Source organism: Sitodiplosis mosellana, unplaced genomic scaffold, assembly GCF_009176505.1.
Source record: "Sitodiplosis mosellana isolate CC-2019 unplaced genomic scaffold, AAFC_SMos_1.0 Smas_scaffold_14, whole genome shotgun sequence".
Taxonomy (NCBI): Eukaryota; Metazoa; Arthropoda; class Insecta; order Diptera; family Cecidomyiidae; genus Sitodiplosis; species Sitodiplosis mosellana.
Genome location: NW_022595256.1, coordinates 583255 through 596914, shown reverse-complemented (window position 1 = coordinate 596914; position 13660 = coordinate 583255). Strand labels below are relative to the sequence as shown.

General features: G+C 37.5%; 1 protein-coding gene across 1 annotated transcript in view; it reads right to left on the bottom strand.

Annotated features, from left to right (window-relative positions):
- The window catches only part of LOC129567998 (zinc finger protein 729), a 46999-nt gene extending 35726 nt beyond the window's left edge, over positions 1 to 11273 (bottom strand). The window contains exon 1 of the mRNA XM_055445471.1: positions 11118 to 11273. The gene's annotated coding sequence lies outside the window, so the exon portion shown is untranslated. The remainder of the gene's footprint in view (positions 1 to 11117) is intronic.
- Positions 11274 to 13660: the final 2387 nt, after the last annotated feature.

Sequence of the window (13660 nt, the reverse complement as noted above, 5' to 3'; positions counted from 1 at the left end):
AAATACGACAAATTGCATGCATAGAAAATGATAGCAGAGAACACGGGGCGAATATGGCCCGGTTTTGAGAATTCGTATATATGGTAGAAGATTAATTAATTTAATGGCTGTTTCATACTGTAAATGACACAAAAATCTGAATAAAGAAACGCAAATCTTATTACACATTCTGCTAAATGTTCTGGAAGACTTTCAGTGAATGTATGTGAAAATGATTTCAAGTTGGAGCTTGCTTCGAATTCCACATCTTGGCTTCCCAAAATGCGCGCAACGAAACTTTATTGTGGATGTATTTTTTTGTATTTCTTGTGAATCATTTCTAGTTTTGCCGCAAAAATCCAGTCTTTTGTCAAGAAGAAATATATTTATACATAGACACATCTCCTTCTCCTTGCTTTTTTCCCAACCATGTATATCCAACTGTCTTTTGATGGCTGTATGTCAGCTGCATTACCATTCGTCACACACCGAATGGCCGACCGAAAATGACACTGAAGTTAATCAAATCGGGTTTTTAGCCTTTGATTTGAAAGAATATTGGGAATGAAAAAGCACAAAAAAACTGATCATAATAATTGATGATAATGAGAAATTGGAAATGGTTATTTTGGATTCGATGAAAATCACTTGATTAAAACGAATTCAAAACCGCTGGCATAACCATAACTCACGGTAATTTATGGAGTTAAGACGACCAGAAACGCACAAAGACACCAACAAAAATAGCATCAAATATTGGTTTCGTTATTCAGACGTTGGCCATTGGAATTCTTCTCTTCACATAAACGTATATATGAAAGCATATATATGCATATAAATCTCTCATCATTTCGATTTGATTTTTTTATCCACATTTTTTTTTTAAATTCGATACATTTATTATATTCGTCATCTTTTTTTTCGGTCGGTTGTTATGCATCTCAACCCGAATGAACACAACAACTGAACTTCGTCCATTAATCTCAACATGTGTAAAATCATGATTCGATTTTTTTTTGTTTCGTTTTAATTTATTGGACATAGAAAATCAATAACAGCATTGAAAAATATGTGATTCGTTGTCGACATCAACTGAAAAAGTTGAATAAAACAAAAAAAAACAAAACACAACGATACATTTGAAAACGCGGTAAACAAATACGTAACATCAAAGGGAGAGAATCTGGAATGAGGCACCATATACTTACACGTTTCAAATTTGTATAGCATAATAGACGTGAAGAGGAAAAAAATTAAGTGAAAGATTTATGTTAACGATAATAGGAGCTAACTGCTGTCTCATTCGATTTTTGAACGTTGAAAAAAAAATAAAACTCAATTTAATTGTTGATCGCATTGAATCAAAGATTTTATTCATAATTTATGCATATTTTGATATGGCATTTTGAGAGAAGAATCCAAAAGAGGAACGACATTTTTTTGAGGGAATGATCGTCACTGTCGACGTATGTATTTCAAAAGGTACGTCAATAATATTAATTTATCACTTTGTACCCAGTCAACGGCGTCAACTGTGCATAATAATACTACGATCTAAAGATAGACTATTCGAAAAAAAATAGACTTTGAAACAAATAATTTTTTCCGGTAAATGATAAACAAAAGTGCTGTCGTTGCCGTTTTCAAAACCAAAAACCCCCCAATGCGAACAGTGACACATATGCGTTTCGTCGTGCATCGATACTAAATTGGCTCGTTTCGTCAACGGCATTATTATGCGCGAGGCAAATAAATACCCGATATATTTATTTGTGTCGTTACTTTTGCTTTCGTAAACGTTTATCTTATCAAATGCACGAGATGAAAATATTCTTTTTCATTAAAATTTTTGCTTGAAAAATGTGCAAATTAAAAAGTTATACCTTCGAGAGAGCGAGTGAACGCGGCACGCTCTTTTTTCCCTTCTTCTTCGCTCGTATTGGCATAAAAGGCTATATATTTTCGAATTTACTCAATTTGATTCGAATCAAATCGGCGGTAATACGGGACGGTATGTGAATGCCGTCTGCTGCATGTGTGTGTGTGTACCTTTTGTGTGATAGGAATGAATCAGTTGCGATAAATCAAGTTAATTTATTTGAATATTATGCTAATTACATTGGGAATTTGCCATTTTTACGTTGAGCCACTTCATTCTTTTTCATTTGAAATGAACGAGAGAGAAAAAAGCGATCACGCTGTAAATCGTATCGCTGGAGCGAATGTGTTTTTGATCTTTATAAATTCATTTTCAACAAATCAACGTTTTCGGGTGCGCTTGTCATTCTTCGCCGCTGTATTTCCGTCTCTTTCACGCACTTCGCTTCCAGCGCATACACAGCGAGAGAGAGAGAGAGAGAGAGTCAGTATTGAATCATTCGTTGTTTAATTAGCGATTCTTTCGGATGTTTCCGCTCCGAAACTTCATGATATATTGGAGCGTTGGATTTTAAGCGAACTTTGTCATGTGTCATCATTATATGGCTTGAAACTCGTTTGCTTCTTTTCGGCACAAAAGAAAACAGAAGATGGAGATTGATTAATCTGCTTTCAAATGAAACCGTCACGGTGAGTTTTTTTTCTTCTTTGGTCCACTCTCTTGTCAGCATTTGGTCAGTTTTGGTTTCGGCGCAATTTGCCCTTTGGCAAGAATTAATCGGGTTAATTGCTGAAAATGGTTGGCATGGATAAAGTGTCGCCCAAAATTGCTGCCAAATTTTGAAGTTTGTTCACTTTACATTCATTTTTTCGACGAACGGCCACGAATAGCGGCCAAATTTAAGCCAGTTTCAGAACATAAAAGGTCGTAGATTTTTGAGCGCTCTGCATATATCGCAACGTAATATTATTAATTTTTAGCCCAACTATCAGCAGCAGGAGCACCCATCAGGCAAACAAAAAAGGATGCATATTAAAAACGCATACATTTGAAAATAGATTTATGGCAATGTGTATGTGTCGTTTGTTGAATTTCATATGCACATATATTTTGCGGCGCTTCCACATTGACCGTATTCATTTACGGCAACCTCGATTGGCTTGACGACAATGACGGTTATTATTTCACTTTAATTATTTATTAGTCGCCTGTCAACGATGTTAAAATGCATAAATATTATGAAAATTATATTTTTTTTAAATAATTTATTAAAATTTTCACTCAAAACTCGAACGAGCGCGCATATTAACTGACGTTGCGTGAATCTTTTGCATAATGGCCGTTTAGTGTGTGTGTGTGTGTGTGTGTGTTGTTCGGGTGCATCATGCATCGTGCACTGTGCCAGCGAAATCGAATGAGTGGAGCAAGTGCATGCAGGGCTGTGTGAAAATTGCACGGCATGTGAGTTCCAATAAACGGCTCCTGAATAGATGCCTATTCCACACTATATTTTTTGTTCTCGTTCCTCCACACGAATATTAAATTCTCATTCTCTTTTCCGCTTGCTCTCGCTCTCTCTCTCTCTCTCCCGTTTGCCGCTCTCATGACGGTGCATTTGGGAACCAAAGCATGCACCACAATGTAAACTTTACACCAATTAATATAATGTTCTTGCTTTGCTTCCATGTGAACACGCAGCAGCAGCATCAGCAGCGGCAGAGAGATAGAGAGAGACAGAGAGCCAGGACGCAGACAATAAAAAGCAACAAAACATAAACTACATACTATAAATAGTTGGTTGGTTAAACGAACGTAAATCGCGCGTACGTAGTCGAAAAGCTTCTATAGACTCGTATAATGTGATTATGATTGTGCGCGCGTGCTGGTGCTAGTGCCAGTGCCGGTCTTTCTGTATGTACCAGTGCACTGGAGCGTATGTATATGGGCTCCAAAAGCGGTGAAATATACCTAACAAATGCTGAAGATACTTTATGCTTTTCACTTTATTGGTTCATAGCCCCTGCTTCTCTACTCGTTGGCTCTCTTTCTCTCGCATTTTATCAGAGTTGAGAGCGGCTGATGCTCGCGTTGCTGTGATTACAGAGTGAACGAGGATCACAAAAATAATAATATTCGGAATAATTTTGCATGTGTGTGTGTGTATGTGGGTATGGTATGTGCAAATGAAAAACCATGCCATTTAACTTTCACACCACGCACTGCATGAGAGCCATACGGCCGAAGAGAGAGAGAGAGAGTGCGTCTATCGAATTGTCGGCAAACGAGAAAGCAAACTTACTAATAACATCGGCACAAACCCATTTCGGAGAATATATCATCGAAGGAAAACATTTAGCCGGCGACATTTTATCCTAAAATAACCATTAATTATCCCAATAAACGAGTGATGCTGTTAATGGCCGATAAATAATAAATCCCAGAGAAATTATATACACATTTTATGTTATTTTGCATGCGGAAAAACACATGCAAGTGCTCAACGCTTGCCGAAATGTGCATCACATCACCAACACTTGTTCTTCACTCAATCCCAAAGTTGGCGAAAGCATCATTAGATTTTCGAATCATGTGCATGGCAATGAGTACGCCATCACTCAATAAAATCGGAGTGTGTACGATGGCGCGCGCGCATTTGCGCCAAGTTAAAACCGATTATGCCAATTATCAGTTGCACCCAAACCGATTTCTCTGTTTCGGAAGGGGCGACACAACAGTCAACGCTTGGCCGATTTTAGAAATATTTATATTGAAAAACGTGGAGGTCTTCGAATCACAGGAATTCATATAATTGAATTTGTAAATACACGAATGAACGACCGATGGAAGTGCGCGCTGGCTTGTTATGATTTTTTATATATGCTTGATTTTACCGAACACTTATGTATTCATATCGCATGTTTGCATAAACGTGCACGCGCCAAACGCGGAAAATGGAAATAGAAGTGAGCGAGAGAGAGAGAGAGAGAGAGAGAGAGAGAGAGAGCGATAGAGAGTAGAAAAAGAAGAAGAAAAAACGAGCAACAAACGATCGTCTCTCTATAAATGTTACAATTATTTATTTGTACCGTGGTTCGGTCTGTGGCAAAGGTGAAATTATTATTTTCAACATTCAAACGACGGTGCGGCGGTGAAAAAATGGCTGGTTGGTTTTGTGTTTTCGTTGCTGTTTTTCTCTCTCATTTTCCGCGATCCCGTTTTGTGTGCCATGATCTCTCTACGGTTTGAATTGAAATATGATTTATATACCGCATACTATAATGGCTTAGTGCTGCCGAAAGCGAGTGCGCGCTCGCGCACACGCCGCATATGCAAAACGGCTTGGTAAATAGAAATCAAATAAGAAGCAAACGTTGTAAATATTTAACCAAAGTTATTATGTTTCGTGTCGATAAAGTTCAAATAGCAATTCATAAAAAAAACGAACGGCGGCAGTGCATCGAAAATCATATCGACAGTAGTTTTCGATTCACTAACAACTGTTCGCTTTTTGTTCGGGCAAAATTCATTGTGCCAAACATGGAATTTTGCCATGGCGCGTGCATTTTTATACCGAGATTGTATGGTATATGTGTGTATACGGTAAATGAAAATGCAAACATAGCACACGGCGCAATATAGATATAGTATGTTGCGGACGATGTTCGGAATTGCTTGTTAAAACACGGAGTTTAGGTGTTATTACGAGCTGGTTAGCTAACAAGAACACGAGCATTGTTGTAAACAAATACATAAATATCAATTAAAGTGATGGCGTTGACTTGATGCTCATTGAGAAAAAAAAACAGAAACAGGTATCAACAACACACACTATCATTGTGGGTGCTCGCGCAATAATTCAACGCGATACCACTCGAATCCCATTCGCTGCTCCTAGACGCTTCGTTTTTCTCCGCGCATTGTTTTGCCAGGAATCAGAGGACATCTAAATTGCAATAAAAACCATTGAATAGCAGCAGCAGCCGGCAACAAATCGGTTTTCATTCCCAGTTGCCGACTCAAATCATCACCGCAAAAAACTAGCAAAATGACGGTCGATTCTTTGATTAAATTTCATCGAAATTGAAACGATCAAATCAAGGTAGAGCAGGGGAAAAAAATCAGTCATCACATTAAAGGCATTTAATATTCAGAGAGAGAAAGAGAAAAAATAATGACAAAATCCCAATAAATCTTTCTGTCGTACACAATACGATGGATGGAGAAGAAACGAATAATAGAAAAAAGATGTAACATGAAATGTCACCATGTGTACATATATGTATAAAAACCATGCCATAGATGCTTTATGTCCGATCCTTAGTGTGGCACATCGGAGAGAAGCAGAGAGAAAAAAAATGGTTTTAAAATTCAAGAGATAAATACATAAATTATTATGAGTAGACAAAATACATCATCGAAATGAAATGACGAACGAAAGACGATTGAAGCTCACAAATGTGCTGAACGTAAATAACGATTATGGACGGCTTACTCAATTTCAAACTAGTGGGCTGCACACTGTTACACATCGATGAGAGCACAAAGCTGATTGTGTGTGTGTGTGGACGCACATTGGTTCTAGACGCTTTTTATCTTCATCTGTCTTTTGTCTACCAACTATAAATTTATAATCTACTCGAATACGGCTAGATATGCCGTTTTGAATCCAAATTAACCAAACTTGATTTGATCTTTTCTATACCTTCGGTTTTTTGATCGATTTAGAGACGAGAAAAAAACACCGCAACAATTATAGTTTTCTCGGTAAAATAAGTTCAAGGCATTTTCGATGCCACAGATACTCAACCAAACCGAAAATGCTGAGAAACTTTGTCAAACCACGGATGTTTCACATTTTGAATAGAATATAAAAATTGATTTATGGCCCAATCGCTAAGCCAATCGACTGTAGCGTCAAAAATTGAATGGTTCCGCACAATTTTGATGTTTAATGAATCCAATTCATCTATGACGTGAATATTGAAAATTTACATTTTTGTCCTATTTCTTTTTGGTTCTCCCGCTCTCTATCTCACGATCTCCTTATTTAGAGAGAACATTTGTATGAAAACACCTTTTTCGATAAAATGTTGCCATTATTACCAGTATCGTGGTAAATAATTTTCTTCATTATACGATATGGTTTCGGTTCAGCTGCTTACGGGCCCCGAAAAACTCTTAAGATGCTAAGTAAATATGCATACGAGTGGAGAAAAGTAAAGTGCTTCTTGCATTTTATCGAGCTACGAAGGAAAAACCTCATGCCATTTAATATGGGCTTGCGGTTAGTTGCTTTCCAAATAAATGCTTTAATCATAGATTTATGATTTGGGACCTTTTTAAACGCAGATAAATTTCGCAGAGCATATTTACATTTTTTGGACCGACAACGCAAAAGCGCACACCAATGTGCGATTGTGAAAATTTGGTGTGTGAGCGCCACCATGAAATGCACTAATGTTGCAATTTGCAATTCGCATCGTTTGTATTTATTATTATTGTCATTATTTTCGTTGCAAACCACGATTATTGCTATTTGCATAATAAAATAGAGTCGGAGAGTCAGTACGCACAGTAGCTGATGCCGCCAACAAAGGCGATTAAAAACATTGTTTGAAGAATTAAAAGACATAATATTAAAAGCGGCTGCTGCTGCTGCTGCTGCATCCAGAAGAAACCGAATGCATACATATATTTTATCGCATCACGGCTATGAAGAATATAAAATTGCGCCTTTTCCCGTATAATCAAGTGCATTGCAATGGTGTAAGGTGAGCGGATTGTTTGCGTAGATTTCAAGCCAAATGCGCAATGCCCATTTCGAATCTAAGCGACGAAGATAACGCCCAGTATGACCGTTCGTTTATAATGTCATAAAATGTATATGATAAAACTACTCCGTTTTATTATCCGGAAAGTTATAACTTTCGGCAAAGTTCCATGAACTCGATACCTTTAAATCTTAATTAATGCGCCCATATATTTAATGTCCTGTTTATTCATATTGCTCAGTAGGAGCTATCCAGAGCTCTGTGTAAGGCAAGCAATCGTAAAAAAACAATCTTATTCCGTACGGAGGCATTCGGATTGGACATTTTCTTGGTGCACGGAAAACACTTTGAATCTTTGCAAATTGCAATCAAAGTGAGTAGTCAGCACTACTATGAAATGTGTTGTGGTACTTTTTTCTTTCTTATTTTACAGTTTTCTACTCATAATTACTTTACAAATTATTGCATTTTTATGCATGAACCGCATAATTTCTTCGTCCATTTCAATTAACCATCGAACGAACAAATTTCGTAAAAACAAAAATTTCATTTGTCTTAGTTGGTGCAATTTCAAAATCGACCTGTTTTAAAACGCCGAGATTCAGCTGCGCCCACCGAATAAAGATGTGGATCTCACGACAGACACAAATTTGAATGCTCCATCGAATCGTTTAATAAATTGAATATGTGTTCGGGAATTTCATAGACGGAAAATGGAAAATTCACAGTTGAACACACATTCACTTCGCAGCGAGTGTTTCGTTTTGGTTTTTTTAAGGCAAAGTAAGCGATATAAAAGAGGTGTTCCTAAATCAATTTTTATCTAAATTAAATCATTTGCTTTTTTTCCTGGATTTTCCAATCGACAAAAAAATGCTCGTGTTTCGCAATATTTTTCCGGTATTGAGAAAGGATAAACATAAATCCGGAAACCGATATTCAAAGAACGAGAATTTCTACCTTTTTCTCCGATGATTACATTTCGCACAGCCGAACGGAAACCGTATTGTAGCATGTGTTGTGAGAATGCCATAGATTTTAAATGCTTTAAAATCGGTCATATTTTTATGTGTTCGAATCAATTACAGTTTTCTTTGGTGTTTATTTTTATTTAGTTAAACAATTGCTATTGCTGCAAAGGCAGATGGGAAACATAACGAAAAAAACCAGTATTGTATATAAGAAAATTTTTTAAAAGACTCTTTTTTTTCAAATGTATCTTAATAAAAATAAAAGCAGTTGGAATTTAAATGGAAAAATAAAGAAAAAAATATGGTAAAGGCATTTAATCCGTCAATGCGATGCGTCTTATATTTCCTTTTCTCCCTTACACTGCGCTACATTCGAAGACTCGTCGCCATAGCATTAATAAATAATCAACGTCAGTTACTCGAGAGTTTATATTGTGAGTGTGTGTATGTATTGTATTGTATTGTGTATATGTATTTCTTCGTCTTATCCTTGATGTATCGTATTGATTCCCAAAGTACATGCTCTTTGGGAAAATGCAGAAGGGGTAACGTTCTGAGATGTATACAAGAGAAGAGAAAAAAAATATCGCCTTCTGTGCTGCGTCTCGAATTAAACATCGATCGAATACATCAATCTGATGGAGTCAGAGAAAATGTATATCTTGGTGTTGGGGAGGGCAAGAAACTTGTACAAAAAAAATTGATGTTGAATAAAAAGCAACTATCGTTAAAATCAAATTCAGCATTTGAATGAAACTGAAAGAAAAAAAACTGAACGAAAAAAAAAACAAAAATAAACATGCGAAAAAGCCAAAAAACCGATTTCAGAAAAATGAAACGAAAAAAAACAGCAACAAAAGAGCACAAAATCGGAGTGAGAGTAAAGCGGAAAAAAATGTGCGGCTGCGACCCGAAAAAGAAACCAGAGAGGAGATATGGTGGCAGCCGAAGAGTGGAATAATATCAGTCTGTAGACATTTTAAAGCTGCCGATGTGCTACTGTTCAAGAAAGAAAATTATAATGTGTGTGATTACGTTGCGACTGGTTTCGTTTCACAGTCGAATCCGTTTATAGTTTGCGAATCAGTTGTGTGCTTGGTGTGCCGAGATGATTGCCGACTATTGCGTTGCTGCTGCTACGAGAGAACGAACGAACGAACGAACCGACCGACCGACCGAAGCGAGCGATGCGAGTTGTATAGTTGTTGTGCTTTCTGAACTGTACTGAACTAGTAACGAGCACAATTATAAAGCCCAACCCAAAAATCTAACATTTTAGCATGGGCGTAGTTATTGCGCGCACAGCTGTCTCAACGATATGAATCGCGCGTCGTCTGTTTATGTTCTTCTGGCTGCACTCAAACTCGCACACAATCAACATGTTTTGAAGCCCGAATGATTTGCTCGTCTCCGACAAGCGACGTTTTATATTTTATACTCTGTCGACACACAGTGAGCAGCACACAACACAGTGACGTCAAGTGGAAAGTTGGAGTAGAGAGAGAGAAGAGCAGAGCGCAGTACAGTACAACACAGCAGCAGCAGCGGTAGTATGAGGAGCGAGAACGAAGGCAAAAGCAAATACACAAACACTCTGGAATAATAATGAAAAAAAGGGAGAGAAAAAAAATCGAGCGTATGGTAGCGCATAACGAGTCGAGATTCAGTGTCAGTTTGCGCAAAAAAGAGTACCGAACCGTTCGTCATACGCAAAACCCATTCCGATTTTCAATTTGAACTGGCACCAGAGAATTGAATATTATGTGTGCGCGTCGCTCTGTACTCTCCATACACACGGGCTCCTGTGTGTATACACACAGAGACTGTGTGTGATGTGGTGTGTGCATATGCATGGCACATAACGAATGGTGAAATGATTTTCTGCCTCAGCGCATCGCTCACACGCCAGCCAAGCGTTCCCATTCGTCGTTGGCTTTTCCGCAAATGCAAGTGTTTGTTATTCGTTGTGACGACTGATTGAGTGATCCGTGGATGTATTGGTGGGGCAACTGGTTTTTGAAGAATGATTGACAGCCCGAGAGCAGCGTACGCGACGCGGCAAGAGATACGGAAAGCAAGCGGCAACGGAATCGCATTGCAGTGACAATAAAAGAGAGAAACCGAGTATTCCGGAGAGCAAACGAAATTGTTTGGATGGCGTAAACAGAAGTGAGGTTATACACATACGGAATGTATACAGCGTACACGGTCGTTGTTGTTGCTGCTGCTAGTCTGAGTGATTTATGTTTATGTTTCTTTTTATTGATTTTTATTTCAGAATATTTTCTATTTCTTAGGGTTTCTGTTTGCGTTAGCACAAATTGTTATATAATCCAAATGAACATAGCAGCCACATAGCTTCAGTTCAACAGAAATCCAACGAAATATCCGTTGAATTGATTTTTATAGGAATTTACACACAGATGTTATTTTCAAAAAAAATTAGCTAAACTTTCTACGAATCAAATGCATCTAAATGTCTAGCACTTTCAAAATGATTTAACCACAAGTACATACCATATTTATAAGTGAAGATCGTACGAAATTTGGGAATTTATTAAAAAATATTCTTAGTACACTGAGAATCTGACAGCCGTACACACAACAAACTCATAAATAACTAGCTCTGTTTGTTGTATTCCTCTCTCGTTATTTTGACGTACGGTTGAACGTGCTCTCTCACCAATACGTTTTCGCGCCAATAGACGCAACGAAACCGTTGCTGCTCATGCATACGGCTCTGCGTGTACGTAAAGAAAATACGGTTCGAGGTATTGTTTGATGTACAGTGCGTCAAAAAACGCAATTTTGTTTTCTCTGATTCTGGTTTTCGGTCTCTCATTTACAGATTTGCATGTGTATAATCCAATAACTCCGGTTGTGATATTGTGTACAGGGAGCATCTTTGCAATGGCTCAAGCCCTATAATATCACAAAACATAGAAATGGGAAAACCTTGTCGCATAGACAACGATTTTCAACATTATTGTCTTCTACTCGTTTAACTGCTACTGCTGCTACTGCCATCCACTTTCATGTACTGTCAAACGTTTTTCGGTCCGTTTGCTCAATGTGTGTACTCTCAATGTACATAGCTTTGGTTTTGATGCGCTCAGAAAATGTAGCATTTTCTCTATATCTCTCTCTGTATGTGACCGATTAATAGCCGATGATTTTCCGAAAATGTAATATGAAGAGAGGTGGATTTATAAGAAGACTCCACCTATCTGTCATTAATATGACATGTTAAACAAGAAGTTGACAGCTTTTGCACACTGTTTCGTGTATGTCTCTTCGGTGTGTGTGTGTGTGTGTGCGTGCATGTGCTGTGTATGTGCGTATTGGCTTTCGTCTGTTATGTGCACGTTTATGCGAACCGTTGCACATTGTCCCTCTTCTCTTCTCGTCATTTGTTTTTTTCTTGTTTGCCTCGCTACGGTGATACGGCAGTGATCTTTTCATTCATCCATTTATTTTGTGCACTTTTGCACACACAAACAGCCCACAAAAACGAACCGAAATATTACTTGTATTGTGTAATGCAGACTATAAAACTCATCAAAATGATCCCCCGAAATACTTGATGAGTTTTTCTGCATGAGATTTGCGAGATATGGATAAAACTTTCGGTTTATTCCCTTTGGTCGTGTGTGTGTGTGTGTGTCCGTGTCTGTTTCACCCCGCATTTTTAGTGGTGCATGCACAGCATAACTAATTTCTGTTGCCTTCTTATTATTCGCCAAATAAGATACTTGCGCTCACCCACCCCCAAACTGACACATCGAACACACCAGAAAAGTAGAATAAACAACATCAATTTTTCCAAATGAAATTTCTTTTTATTGCCACCAACAATTATTTTCGACTTTACTTCTTTTTTTCTCGTTTTCCCGTTCTTCTTCTTCTTCGATTCGCTTACCCATATCCAATTAGATAAATTCATTCGTGTTGTTGCACTCCTGGCCATTTCAAATGGTTTGCTTAACGATAACTTCGGGTACTTTTGTGTTATTTTGCATAATTTCTGAATTCACAGCGAGAGAACATGCATTCATTCTACCTGTTTGGAATTCGTTTTCGCTTTTTTTATGTTCGACACTCATTTTGCATTTATTTTCGGAATTGTCTTTGAATATTTGAAATTGTAAACTCGAAGAAAACCTAAACCAATTAGAGCAAATAAAAATTAAATGCACACCATTTGTAAATGGACTTTGTTTTTCCGAAATAGTTTCATTTCCCGTTTTTTGCCATGAGCTCGTGACTATTATTACATTCAATACGGAATGCAAAGAGAGAGAGAGAGAGAGAGGGAGAGAGAAAGAGGAAAAAACGCAACAAACGAACGAAATTTTGCATTTCATTTAATATAATTAGAGAAGATTGCTAATTGGAAAGATGAAATGGTGGGGCCAGTGTGTGGAGCGACTTTGAGACTATCAATTCGATGGCTCATTGAACGAAAACAGTGCGATATCAAATTAAAATCAAATGACTTGTATGCACGTAAGTATTTTGGTGTGTACAACAACAAAAAATTTCTGTCGAAAACACCTTTCGCGGTTTTTTAAACTGGGAATTAGATGCATTATGAATAAGTATATTTCTGTGGTTCAAGGTTTAACAAAAAAAATGGAAAGTTCGAAAGAATTGAAAAATTTGAAGAAAACGTAATGTCGACAATCAAATATGCCAAAAATTATTTCAAATATCTTCTTCACTTGGTCTGGGGTATTTCGCTATACGACTAAGACTTTTGCTACATAACTTTTCATCGTAGAGAAGTGTCTTTCTCCTTCATTTCAATGCGTATTGGTATGTATGCTGTCTAGCCTAATGAAAACGTAAATGTTCTATTCAATAAACAACATGCTTTTCATACCCCTAAACAGAGTATTCTCTCCATGGTCGCAAGGAATTTCCAGCATTCGTATGAATCGAATGCCAGTTTCCCCTCATACGAGAGTGCAACCGAACGATGAAACTGGAAAATATATCCAAAGTATACAAATCTCCCAATACATATGCAATCGAAGCGCGTGTCTCTCTGTCTCTCTTCT